Source organism: Triticum aestivum, chromosome 7B, assembly GCF_018294505.1.
Source record: "Triticum aestivum cultivar Chinese Spring chromosome 7B, IWGSC CS RefSeq v2.1, whole genome shotgun sequence".
Classification (NCBI taxonomy): Eukaryota; Viridiplantae; Streptophyta; class Magnoliopsida; order Poales; family Poaceae; genus Triticum; species Triticum aestivum.
Window position 1 is genome coordinate 11,144,574 of NC_057813.1, and position 13,770 is coordinate 11,158,343.

Consider the following 13,770-nt stretch of genomic DNA (forward strand, 5'->3'; position numbering starts at 1 on the left):
CATATTTGTATATGATTAACACCCATAGTTCACATCGTCATCTGACCAACACCCAAAGGGTTTACTAGAGTCAATAATCTAGTACACATCGCTATGTGATTAACACCCAAAGAGTACTAAGGTGTGATCATGTTTTGCTCGTGAGAGAAGCTTAGTCAACGGGGCTGTCACATTCAGAGCCGTATGTATTTTGCAAATATTCTATGTCTACAATCCTCTGCACGGAGCTACTCTAGCTAATTGCTCCCACTTTCAATATTTATGCAGATTGAGACTTAGATTCATCTGGATTGGTGTAAAAGCTTGCACCGATGTAACTCTTTACAACGGGCTCTTTTATCACCTCCATAATCGAGAAATATTTATTTAGTCCTCAGTAAGGATATTCTTGACCAATGTCCAGTGATCTACTCCTAGATCACTATTGTACTCCCTTGCCAAATACGGAGCAAGGTATACAATAGGTCTGGTACATAGCATAGCATACTTTATAGAACCTATGACTGAGGCATAGGGAATGACTTTCATTCTCTTTTTTATTTTCTATCGTGGTTGGGATTTGAGTTCTACTCAATTTCACACCTTTGCAACACAGGCAAGAACTATTTCTTTGACTGTTCCATTTTGAACTACTTCAAACTCTCGACAAGGTATATACTTATTGAAAAACTTATCAAGCGTCTTAATCTATCTCAATAGATCTTGATGCTCAATATGTAAGTAGCTTTAATGAGGTCTTTCTTTTAAAGAACTCCCTTCAAATACACCTTTATGCTTTCTAGAAAAATTCTACATCGTTTCTGATCAACAATATGTTACTCACATATATTTATCAGAAAGGCGGTAGTGCTCCCACTCACTTTATTGTAAATACAGGCTTTACCGTAAGTCTGTATAAAACTATATGCTTTGATCAACTTATCAAAGTGTATATTCCAACTCTGAAATGCTTGCACCAGTCCATAGATGGATTGCTGGATCTTGCACATTTTGTTAGCACCTTTAGGATTGACAAAACCTTCTGGTTGCATCATATACAACTCTTCTTTAAAAAAACATTAAGGAATGCTGTTTTGACATCCATTTGCCAGATTTCATAAAATGTGGCAATTGCTAACATGATTCGGACAGACTTAAGCATCGCTACAGTTGAGAAAATCTTATTGTAGTCAACACCTTGAACTTGTCGAAAACCTTTTGCGACAAGTCGAGCTTTGTAGATAGTAACACTACTATCAGCGTCCGTCTTCCTCTTGAAGATCCATTTATTTTCTATGGCTTGCCGATCATCAAGCAAGTCCACCAAAGTCCACACTTTGTTCTCATACATGGATCCTATCTCAGATTTCATGGCCTCCAGTCATTTCGCTGAATCTGGGCTCATCATCGCTTCCTCATAGTTCATAGGTTTATCATGGTCTAGTAACATGACTTCCAGAACAGGATTACCATACCACTCTGGTGCGGACCGTACTCTGGAAGACCTACAAGTTTCTGTAGTAACTTGATCTAAAGTTTCATGATCATTATCATTAGCTTCCTCACTAATTGGTGTAGAAATCACTGGAACTAATTTCTGTGATGAACTACTTTCTAATTCGGGAGAAGGTACAATTGCCTTATCAAGCTCTACTTTCCTCCCACTCACTTCTTTCGAGAGAAACTCCTTCTCTAGAAAGGATCCATCTTAGCAATGAATATCTTGCCTTCGGATCTGTGATAGAAGGTGTACCCAATAGTTTCCTTTGGGTATTCTATGAAGACGCACTTCTCCGATTTGGGTTTGAGCTTATCAGGTTGAAACTTTTTCACATAAGCATTGCAACTCCAAACTTTAAGAAACGACAGCTTAGGTTTATTGCTAAACCATAGTTCATACAGTGTCGTCTCAAAGGATTTTGATGGTGCCCTATTTAAAGTGAATGCAGCCGTCTCTAATGCATAATCCCAAAATGATAGTGGTAAATCGGTAAGATACATCATAGATCGCACCATATTCAATAAAGTGCGGTTATGACATTCCGACACACCATTACCTCTGTGGCTTTCCATATGGCATGAGTTTGTGAAACTATTCCACATTATTTTAACTGAAGGCCAAACTCGTAACTCAAATATTCATTTCCACGATCAGATCGTAGAAACTTTATTTTCTTGTTATGATAATTTTCCACTTCACTTTGAAATTCTTTGAACCTTTCAACTATTTCAGACTTATGTTTCATCAAGTAGATATACCCATATCTTCTCAAATCATCTGTGAAGGTGAGAAAATAACGATACCCGCCACGAGCCTTAATACTCATTGGTCTGCATACATCAGTATGTATTATTTCCAACAAGTCAGTAGCTTGTTCCATTGTTCTAGAGAATGGAGTTTTAGTCATCTTGCCCAAAAGGCACGGTTCACAAGCATCAAATGATTCATAACCAAGTGATTCCGAAAATCCATCTTTTATGGAGTTTCTTCATGCGCTTTACACCGATATGACCCAAATGGCAGTGCCACAAATAAGTTGCACTATCATTATTAACTTTGCATCCTTTGTGTTGGGGATATAACTATTTGTGTAAACCGCCCAGGAGGAGCCGGGTTACACAAAGAAGACTCCTCAGAAAGAAACCCGATACCAAGCATGAAGATGGCGGTTCAATAAAGGGTCTAAGGCCCACAGGCGGCTTAAGGCCCATAGTGGTAAACCGCCATGATGACATGACTTGTAACATAAGGTAGAATTAACTACACCGAGCCGGACACTGTTATGAGCCGGCCGGGACTCTATAGGCCACAGGGCGTCCACCCGTGTATATAAGGGGACGACCCGCTGGCGGTTTAGGGCAAGAAACAACTCATCGAGAACCGGGCAAAGCATATCTTGCTCCCTGGTTATCGAAACCTCAAGCAATACCAACCCAACTAGACGTAGGCCTTACCTTCATCGTAAGGGGCCGAACTAGTATAACTCTCCCGTGTCCTTTGTCCCAATTAACCCCTTTAAGCTTCCTAGTTGCGATGGCTCCACGACTAAGTCCTTGCAAGAGGACATCTGCCGTGACAATTCCATGACAGTTGGCGCCCACCGTGGGGCCAGCGCACGGTGGATTTGAGTTCTTGATGGGCAACTTCCAAGGGCTCAAGGGATACACAGTGGGCCGGATGACCAAGATTCGTCGCGGCAAGATCTACATCGATGACGAAGGCTGGGGCCCCGACGCCGGCTCAATTGAGTACAGGTACGGGGTCCCCTTCGGCGGAATCCACGTCTTCATCGGCCGGATTGGTGAGCCGGGCCCTGAGCCAGACAACTGCACCGACCTCATCGAGACGGCTCAGCGTGCGAGACCCGCCCGAGTTCAACCCGTCATGAATCATGCCTTCGTGGGCTGCATCCACGGAGAGGAACTTTCTGAAGGATCTGAAGATGGTGGAGAGATGGCCGTCCTCTCTGACGGTGATTCGTCTGCCGGTTCAACAGATTCGCTGTACCAGGTGCAAGACGGCATGCTTGGGGGCTTTTCCGATGGCCCCAGTATTCCGGACCCCTATGAGCCGCCAAGATGGGCAGGAGTCTTCATGGCTGGGACTCAACCCGGCCAAAACTCTACAACCGCTGCAGCAATAACGTCCGGGCCAGGAGCGGCCGGGGCAGGAGGCCCTATGCGCCCGCTGGCTCAGATACTGATGTGTAACACCCACGATGCGGCTATATCTCCCACGTGTCGAAGCATGACTTAGAGGCATAACCGCATGGTGGTTTGGTCGCAAGAAGGGTCATCTTCACACAATCCCATGTAATGAACAAGACTGGGATAAAGAGTTGGCTTACAATCGCCACTTCACACAATGAACATATAATAAATCATACATCATTCAGAGTACACACATAGTCCGACTACGGACGAAGCCAAAAGAAAAGAAGATAACCCAACTGCTAGATCCCCGATCGTCCCAACTAGGCTCCACTACTGATCAACATGAAACGAAACTTAGCAACGACCAAGATCTGCGTTGAGCTCCCATCTGAGCTCGGTTGCATCATCTGCACTGGTATCATCGACACCTGCAACTGTTGTGATAGTATTTGGTGAGTCACGAGGACTCAACAATCTCAAAACCCATGAGATCAAGACTATTTAAGCTTATGGGTAGGAAGTGGTAATGAGTTGGAGTTGCAGCAAGCACTAAGCAAATATGGTGGCTAACATACGCAAATAAGAGCGAGAAGAGAGCAAACGGAACGGTCGTGAAGCTAGCAATGATCAAGAAGTGATCCTGAACTCCTACTTACGTCAAACATAACCCAAAACCGTGTTCACTTCCCAGACTTCGCCGAAAAGAGACCATCACGGCTACACACGCGGTTGATGCATTTTAAATCGTATCTGGTGTCAAGTTATCTACAACCGGACATTAACAAATTCACATCTGCCTATAACCGTAGCACGGCTTTCGAAAGTTTATACCCTGCAGGGGTGTCCCAACTTAGCCCATGATAAGCTCTCGCGATCAACGAAGGATATACCTTCTCCCAGGAAGACCCGATCAGACTCGGAATCCCGGTTTACAAGACATTTCGACAATGGTAAAACAAGACCAGCAAAGCCTCCCGCTGTGCCGACAAATCCCGATAGGAGCTGCACATATCTCGTTCTCAGGGCACACCGGATTGTCCAAACTTCCGGTAGGCCAGCCCAGAGTTGCCCCTGGTGGCCACCGGCGGTTGACAGGTTGGACCAACACTCACGACGAGCATTGGCCCGGGGGGGGGGTAAAATAAAGATGACCCTTGAGTCTGCAGAACCCAAGGGAAAAAGGCTTAGGTGGCAAATGTTAAAACCAAGGTTGGGCCTTGCTGGAGGAGTTTTATTCAAAGCGAACTGTCAAGGGGGTCCCATAAATCACCCAACCGCGTAAGGAACGCAAAATCCGGGAACATAACACCGGTATGACGGAAACTAGGGCGGCAAGAGTGGAACAAAACACCAGGCATAAGGCCGAGTCTTCCACCCTTTACCAAGTATATAGATGCATTAATTAAATAAGAGATATTGTGATATCCCAAAATAATCCTCTCCATCATGGAGCAATCTTCAACTTCACCTGCAACTAACAACGCTATAAGAGGGGCTGAGCAAAGCGGTAACATAGCCAAACAACGGTTTGCTAGGAAGGGTGAAAAGGTTAGAGGCTGACATGGCAATATGGGAGGCATGGTAAACAAGTGATAGGTAGCGCAGGATAGCGATAGAACAAAGAAACTAGCAAGCAAAGATAGAAGTGATATCGAGGGTAAAGGTCATCTTGCCTGAAATCCCGCAAGGAAGAAGAACGAGTCCATGAAGAAGACAAACGAACGTAGTCACACGAATCCTCACAACTCCGGAATGAAACCGAAGCTAACGAGAGAAGCAAACCAGAAAGAAGCAAACAACATGGTAAACACACAAGCATAATCATGGCATGATGCACAATCAAGTATGATGCATGTCCGGTTTAATGAGGCATGGCATGGCAAAGTGCAACAAACAATACTACAAATTAAGTGGAGCTCAATATGCAACGAGTTGCATATTGACGGAACACCACAACAATTATTTAGTTCTTTCTCGTTTATGTACCCAACAATATTAAATGTTATTAAGCATGGCAAGAGGTGAAGCATAATTAAACTACCTATCTAGGCAAGTTTAAGTGAGACCGGAAACAACAAACAAAAATTCCGGAAAATCCCCATATTATGCAAACACAGTTTTAACCATTTAAAAGTTGTTAACATGATGCGGATGACATAATCAAGGTTTAAGCAATTTTTATGAAAATGTTGACGTGAGCATGTTATGAAGCATTTGGTCACCATGGCGGAACAAAAAGGGTGCCACGGCGGCGAAACAAAAATGTTGCCACCGCAGAATATCCAAAAATGATGCCACGGCAACATATCGGTTCCGGTAGCTCACGGAGATACGGGTGCAAAAGGAGGCATGCGGATGTGCGCAACATGCTAGAGATGGTGGGGTGCTCCCGACTACCGGGTTCCCACGGGACGGCGGCATGGCAAACGAGGAACGTGCAAAGACCTCTCTCGGACACGGTGCAAACATATCATACATCTCATACAACACACAAGCATTCGTTCACGGGCGGTCATCTCGGGGTTATACCTTCGAAGCGTGCATTTCGGGGCGGTTCAAAAACGTCAAGGGAAGTAGTCGTTCACGGCGACGGTAGTTGTAGACGTTCGTCTCGGAGAGGTACTTGGCGAATCCAACATCTTCGGGGCGACGGTAGTGGTTCACGGACGTCGTGGAAGTAGTCGTACTCGTTTCGTAGTCGTACATGTCGGCGGTAGTGGAAGTAGTGGTACACGGCGACGGTAGTTGTACACTCTCCGTAGATGTTCGGGGTCGTCACCATTCGTAGTCGATGTAGTTGAACTTGACAAAACCCTCAGCGGCAGTAGTGGTGCATGTCATAGTGGAACTTGGTGTTTGCACTATAGTCGAACACGGGTCAAACAAAGGCATTGACGAATTTGGAGGGGAGCCTGCCGAACAGAGCCGCTTGCGAGGATAGCGACTGGAAGAAGGTGCGACTTCGTCCTTGACGTGAAGCAGGGAGGCGGAGCTCCTGCCGGGTCGATGGTGATGAGCAGGCAAAGGGGCTGCTGGTACTTGAGCGACACAGGGGAGCAGCTGCAGCGAGGCAAACATGGTGGAGCAACAGCGAGGCGGCCATGGCTGGCGCCGGGCACGAGGTGAGGAGGAGGACCAGAGGAAGGGAAGGTCGTCATCGCGGGAACGGCGACGCGAGAGCTACTGGAACTCGGGGAAGCTCCTGGAGGTGTCCGAGTTCAACAATGGGGCTGACGAAGCCGTCGGGAACGCCAACGACTTGCGGGTGCGGAGGCAGAGAAGCTCGAGGGAGAGGCTCAAGAGGAAGGAGCAGGGCGCAAGGAAGAGGAGCTCTCCTCTTGGTGGGAAAAGGGGGGTCCTCGTCGGCCGGAGCGGCGACAGCATCGATCGGGAGGCGCGGGCGTGCAAGCGCTCGCGCGCAGAGGCGGCGGGGGAAAGGGATGGAGGCAACAAGGGGAAGGAATCGCGGTGGAGGAGGCCGAGGGGGTCGAGGAGAGGGTGGCGAGGGGATCGGGCGCAGGGAGATGGGGATCGAGGAAAAGGAGAGGGGATCGAGCGCAGGGAGCTCGTCTCCCTGGCTTGATGCGTGTGTGTGTGAGTGGCGGCGGGCAGGGAACGAGAGGGAGAGATATGCGGAGGGGGGCTCGGGGCTAGGGTTAGGAGGGATTAGATGGGCTGGCTGGGCCGGCTAGGTTGGCCGGGCCTAAGAGGCCGGCTGGGCTGCAAGGCTTCTTCCTTCTCTTCTTTAACTCTTATTTTCTAAAACAGAAAATAACAAAGAAGAAAAGAAGAAGGAAGGACGTTTGGGAAGGTCCAAAAATGTTCGGATTTTTGGTGGAGCCCCGGAAAATGATGAAAGAAATTATGGGCAAGGTTGGAGACCAAGAATTGAGATAACAACGGCATGGGATATTTTGCAAGTGGGTTATGGTTAATTCCAAATAAATGGAATAATTTTATTATAGCTCCCTAATAATATTGAGAGGCTTTAATATGTTATAAAGAGAAACCACAAGTGAATTCCCTTGATTTAAATAGATCAAAAGATCTATGCAATTTATTAAGTTGAGTTTTAAAAAGGGGTTGCATGTTGACATGATGCAATGCACATGATGCAAGGATGAATGCAACAAACAAAACAAATCACACGATGAATCTCGGAATATCTTGAAGTCTTCTGGAGCGTCGGTCTCGGGGCGTCACAACACTCCACCACTACAAGAGGATCTCGTCCCGAGATCTAGGATGGCACCAGAGGGAAATGGAAGAGGAAGAGAAGAGGTAAAAGTAAGTTGCTTCTTAGACCAATGAGTGAAACCACGAACCTTGGGAGGTTGAGCAATTTAAAAGAAAGAGCACAACAGAGATGAACGAGATTGCAAACAATCCGTTAGAAAAGAGGAACAAGGAACATTACGGGGACTTGAAGGTTGCAAAGACATGAATCAAGAGTTTAATGGACAAGATAGAATTCGAAACCACTCCGGTTAAAACAAGACGAGAGAGGAAGAATTCGGGCAGCACTCCGGTTGAAAGTGGAAGGAATAGAACATGAACTTGAGAAGATGGGATGATACTAGATGAAATCAACAACACACTGCCTCCGGAACTATTTAAAGAATGGCACAATGGGTAAGGATTTCAGACAACAATCCGGTTGAAAAGAGAGGAAAAACTTGATAAGATGAAAAGAACTTGAAGCGGTGACACAACACTTCGGTTAAATGGATAAGCACGAAAAGAACATGATCCTCACAATTCGAGATGATGAGTGAAAAGAGCAACATCACAATGCCTCCGGAAGAAGAATAGAAGCTAGATTGTTGGGATAAAAGGGACGGAGAAGAAAATGACAATTTCTGCCACAAATGAACTTGGAAAGCATCCTTGCAAAGAAGGATTGAAAAGAGTTGTTGGAAAACCAACAACAAAAAGAATAAGCTTGTAGTGGGCTTATGAAAACATCTCGGCACTTGAGGTGAAATTCTGCCACTAACAAAAAACAATTGCTTGCTTGAGATCAACGAAGAGATGAAAAACCTCTTTCACCGAGAGGATAGGAGAAAACTTGGATCATTGATAAGCACCACAAATAGTAACATTCCTTAGGGGAGGCTTTAGGTGAAATATGACACAAGATAACTCCACGAAGAGATTAATGGATTTAAAATACCTCATTCTTGACAACATGTGAATCGCGAAACGTGAATGGAAATTGTCAAGAATGATATAACACCACCTCAAAAGATAAGGTAGAAAGAACTGCACTTCAAAATGCAAGAAGAAGAATACTTGAACTCCCCCAAAACAAAACATGTGTTGAGCACCATGTTTATTTTAGAGTGTAGCTTGGCGGGTCATAACTTCAAGAGAAATCTTGAAGAACAATTGGAGAATGAAAAGAATCCTTGGCGAACCACCATGTTGAGCCTCCATGAAGAACTCCAGTAATAAAAGGATGATAAAAAGAAAGGGAAGTTGAAAACACAAGGTGAAGCCTTGCGGTGATTTAGATGACGCTTCGCGACGATATAACCGAGAAAACTTGGAACTCCAGAAAAGAACAGATGAAACACATGAAATCGAGAATGAGATATGATGAACAACTCTGAAAAGAAGAAACTAGATCACTTGGCTGAAACAATAATAAGAATTACGTTATGCGCATCCTTCACCAATTTAAATTGATGACAAGCAACGGATTTGGCATACTACTTATTCTCGTAGATAGGATTAAGAGAGATATAGAACAAACTTGAGAAGTTATTGATGGAACCACCGATGGGATTTGGAAACAACGAATGAATTGATACAATAACAACGAAAGAGGAATGTTGAAAGAACCACCGTAAGAAAAGAAAAGATAGAAGAACACCGGGAAGAATTTGAAAACAAACGAAGATACTTGAGAAATTTAGATACATGAGAACGAAGGGGTCATGAACTGATTAGATGATATTTGAATGATTCACCGGTAAGATTTGGAGAACAAGAGCTGAAAGCTGGAATGAATAATTCTAAGAAGATGGGCTCTGTAGAATCAAACTGAAGAGACTCCTAAATTGCTCTGGATGGGTGAAAAGAACTCTCACAATCAAAAACAATTATGAAAGGATGACATCAAGCTAGAACCATGAATCTTGAAGAGAATGGAGCAAGATTTAAGAGAAATCCTTCTTCGGTCTTCAAAATTTGAGAATGACTACGAGAAACACCACTATGAATTGTTGGGATACTCCGGGAGAATGAAAAACAAAGAGGTTAAGTCAACAATGAAAAATAATTTGAAATCGATCTTGAAAAACATCTGACTGATGAGATTCATTGTTACGTCAAACTTTGAAAGAATTTGAGAATCGCTTCGGATAAGAACATTGACGGAAAAGAATGGAGAGACTTCATATCCATAAGATGGATACTTGATTAAGATATCTGAGTCTTTGAAGAAAAGGGTGGGAGCGCGGGAAAATAAAGGCAACTTGGGCAGATGGAATGGACACCGTTGAGAAAACTTAGAATTGATCTTGCGAATGTTGAAATGATCGGATCCACTTGAAGAGAAGCACGCCGGTTGGAAAAGAATTAACATGACGACCTCGATGATCATGAAGGATTAGTATTCACATAGCAATATGAGAACATTTAGGAAAGGTATGGATTCAACATTTGACATCGAAGCAACTCGAAAACCACAACTCAAAACAAAACAAAGGATTTGGCTTGCAGAATAAGCCGGAACAAACATATGATAGAGATTTCATCCGAAGTTTTCGTGGTGGGGCCCACACGGGCTCGATTGTACAGCACGATCATGTACAAGGCAATGCACATGGCATACGAAGTGTCCCTGAACCAGCATAGCCAAGGGTTCTTTAAGACACAGCGAGACCACTGTAAAAATGACCGTGGAAAGGCGGACCACTGGACGTCGAACCCCAATCTCATAACATGCATCTGTCAGAAAGAAAAAAAAATAGAGCTACTTGAATTCCCACCTATAAAACTCCCGAAACTTTCTGGTTATGCAATCTGGAGTTGGGGATACAGGGAAAGCAATATATATCTCACCCAAAACTAACAATATTTACATCCAAGCTGTATCCATCCGTCAACACATAACCAAGAAACCTTCGGAAATCGTGTACCTCAACCTTCGAAAAGCATCCGTTATACGAGTTATGGCAATACTCCCGAACTCCCGCCGCAGTACTGGGTGGCATCGAGGTTATCTCAGCAACAACTGCATAAAAGAGATTTTCGATGTCGGCAAAACTCAGGTATTCCAGAACTGCAATGATAAAATTGTGACGACAACACCTCGGAGCTCAACTCCCCGGGTCAATGCCACATAATAGACAGGAGGCACCAAGAACAATGTTCTCGTCACAAAACCATCGGAACGATTCCAAGATACCCGCGTGATCCTAAATTTTTTTTAGTGAAATTTGAGGAGAGGAAAGTCAAAACATCTATGTCAGGAGACCCCACCAGAGCGACGAAGGGACTGAGGAGTAAAAAGAATCCTACTCTCCGATATATATAATCCTAAGACTCAAAACATTTTTGTTCTAGACTCAACAATGCCAGAAAACAATCAAGCAGGGGGTTCCTAAGTTGGGGATGGCTCTGATACCAACTTGTAACACCCACGATGCGGCTATATCTCCCACGTGTCGAAGCACGACTTAGAGGCATAACCGCATGGTGGTTTTGTCGCAAGAAGGGTCATCTTCACACAATCCCATGTAATGAATAAGACTGGGATAAAGAGTTGGCTTACAATCGCCACTTCACACAATGAACATATAATAAATCATACATCATTCAGAGTACACACATAGTCCGACTACGGACGAAGCCAAAAGAAAAGAAGATAACCCAACTGCTAGATCCCCAATCGTCCCAACTGGGCTCCACTACTGATCAACATGAAACGAAACATAGCAACAACCAAGATCTGCGTTGAGCTCCCATATGAGCTCGGTTGCAACATCTGCACTGGTATCATCGGCACCTGCAACTGTTGTGATAGTATCTGGTGAGTCACGAGGACTCAGCAATCTCAAAACCCATGAGATCAAGACTATTTAAGCTTATGGGTAGGAAGTGGTAATGAGGTGGAGTTGCAGCAAGCACTAAGCAAATATGGTGGCTAACATACGCAAATAAGAGCGAGAAGAGAGCAAACGGAACGGTCGTGAAGCTAGCAATGATCAAGAAGTGATCCTGAACTCCTACTTACGTCAAACATAACCCAAAACCGTGTTCACTTCCCGGACTCTGCCGAAAAGAGACCATCAAGGTTACACACGCGGTTGATGCGTTTTAAATCGTATCTGGTGTCAAGTTATCTACAACCGGACATTAACAAATTCCCATCTGCCTATAACCACAGACACGACTTTTGAAAGTTTATACCCTGTAGGGGTGTCCCAACTTAGCCCATGATAAGCTCTCGCGATCAACGAAGGATATACCTTCTCCCAGGAAGACCCGATCAGACTCAGAATCCCGGTTTACAAGACATTTCGACAATGGTAAAACAAGACCAGCAAAGCCTCCCGCTGTGCCGACAAATCCCGATAGGAGCTGCACATATCTCGTTCTCAGGGCACACCGGATTGCCCAAACTTCCGGTAGGCCAGCCCAGAGTTGCCCCTGGTGGCCACCGGCGGTTGACAGGTTGGACCAACACTCACGACGAGCACTGGCCCAGGGGGGTAAAATAAAGATGACCCTTGAGTCTGCAGAACCCAAGGGAAAAAGGCTTAGGTGGCAAATGTTAAAACCAAGGTTGGGCCTTGCTGGAGGAGTTTTATTCAAAGCGAACTGTCAAGGGGGTCCCATAAATCACCCAACCGCGTAAGGAACGCAAAATCCGGGAACATAACACCGGTATGACGAAAACTAGGGCGACAAGAGTGGAACAAATCATCAGGCATAAGGCCGAGTCTTCCACCCTTTACCAAGTATATAGATGCATTAATTAAATAAGAGATATTGTGATATCCCAAAATAATCCTGTCCATCATGGAGCAATCTTCAACTTCACCTGCAACTAACAATGCTATAAGAGGGGCTGATCAAAGCGGTAACACAGCCAAACAACGATTTGCTAGGAAGGGTGAAAAGGTTAGAGGCTGACATGGCAATATGGGAGGCATGGTAAACAAGTGATAGGCAGCGCAGGATAGCGATAGAACGAAGCAACTAGCAAGCAAAGATAGAAGTGATATCAAGGGTAAAGGTCATGTTGCCTGAAATCCCGCAAGGAAGAAGAACGAGTCCATGAAGAAGACAAACAGACGTAGTCGAACGAATCCTCACAACTCCGGAACGAAACCGAAGCTAACGAGAGAAGCAAACCGGAAAGAAGCAAACAACATGGTAAACACACAAGCATAATCATGGCATGATGCACAATCAAGTATGATGCATGTCCGGTTTAATGAGGCATGGCATGGCAAAGTGCAACAAACAATACTACAAATTAAGTGGAGCTCAATATGCAACGAGTTGCATATTGACGGAACACCACAACAATTATTTAGTTCTTTCTCGTTTATGTACCCAACAATATTAAATGTTATTAAGCATGGCAAGAGGTGAAGCATAATTAAACTACCTATCTAGGCAAGTTTAAGTGAGACCGGAAACAACAAACAACAATTCCGGAAAATCCCCATATGTCATTTAGCAATTTAATGCAAACACAGTTTTAACCATTTAAAAGTTGTTAACATGATGCGGATGACATAATCAAGGTTTAAGCAATTTTTATGAAAATGTTGACATGAGCATGTTATGAAGCATTTGGTCACCATGGCGGAACGAAAAGGGTGCCATGGCGGCGAAACAAAAATGGTGCCACGGCAACATATCCAAAAATTATGCCACGGCAACATATCGGTTCCGGTAGCTCACGGAGATATGGGTGCAAAAGGAGGCGTGCGGATGTGCGCAACATGCTAGAGATGGTGGGGTGCTCCCGACTACCGGGTTCCCACGGGACGGCGGCATGGCAAACGAGGAACATGCAAAGACCTCTCTCGGACATGGTGCAAACATATCGTACATCTCATACAACACACAAGCATTCGTTCACGGGCGGTCATCTCGGGGTTATACCTTCGAAGC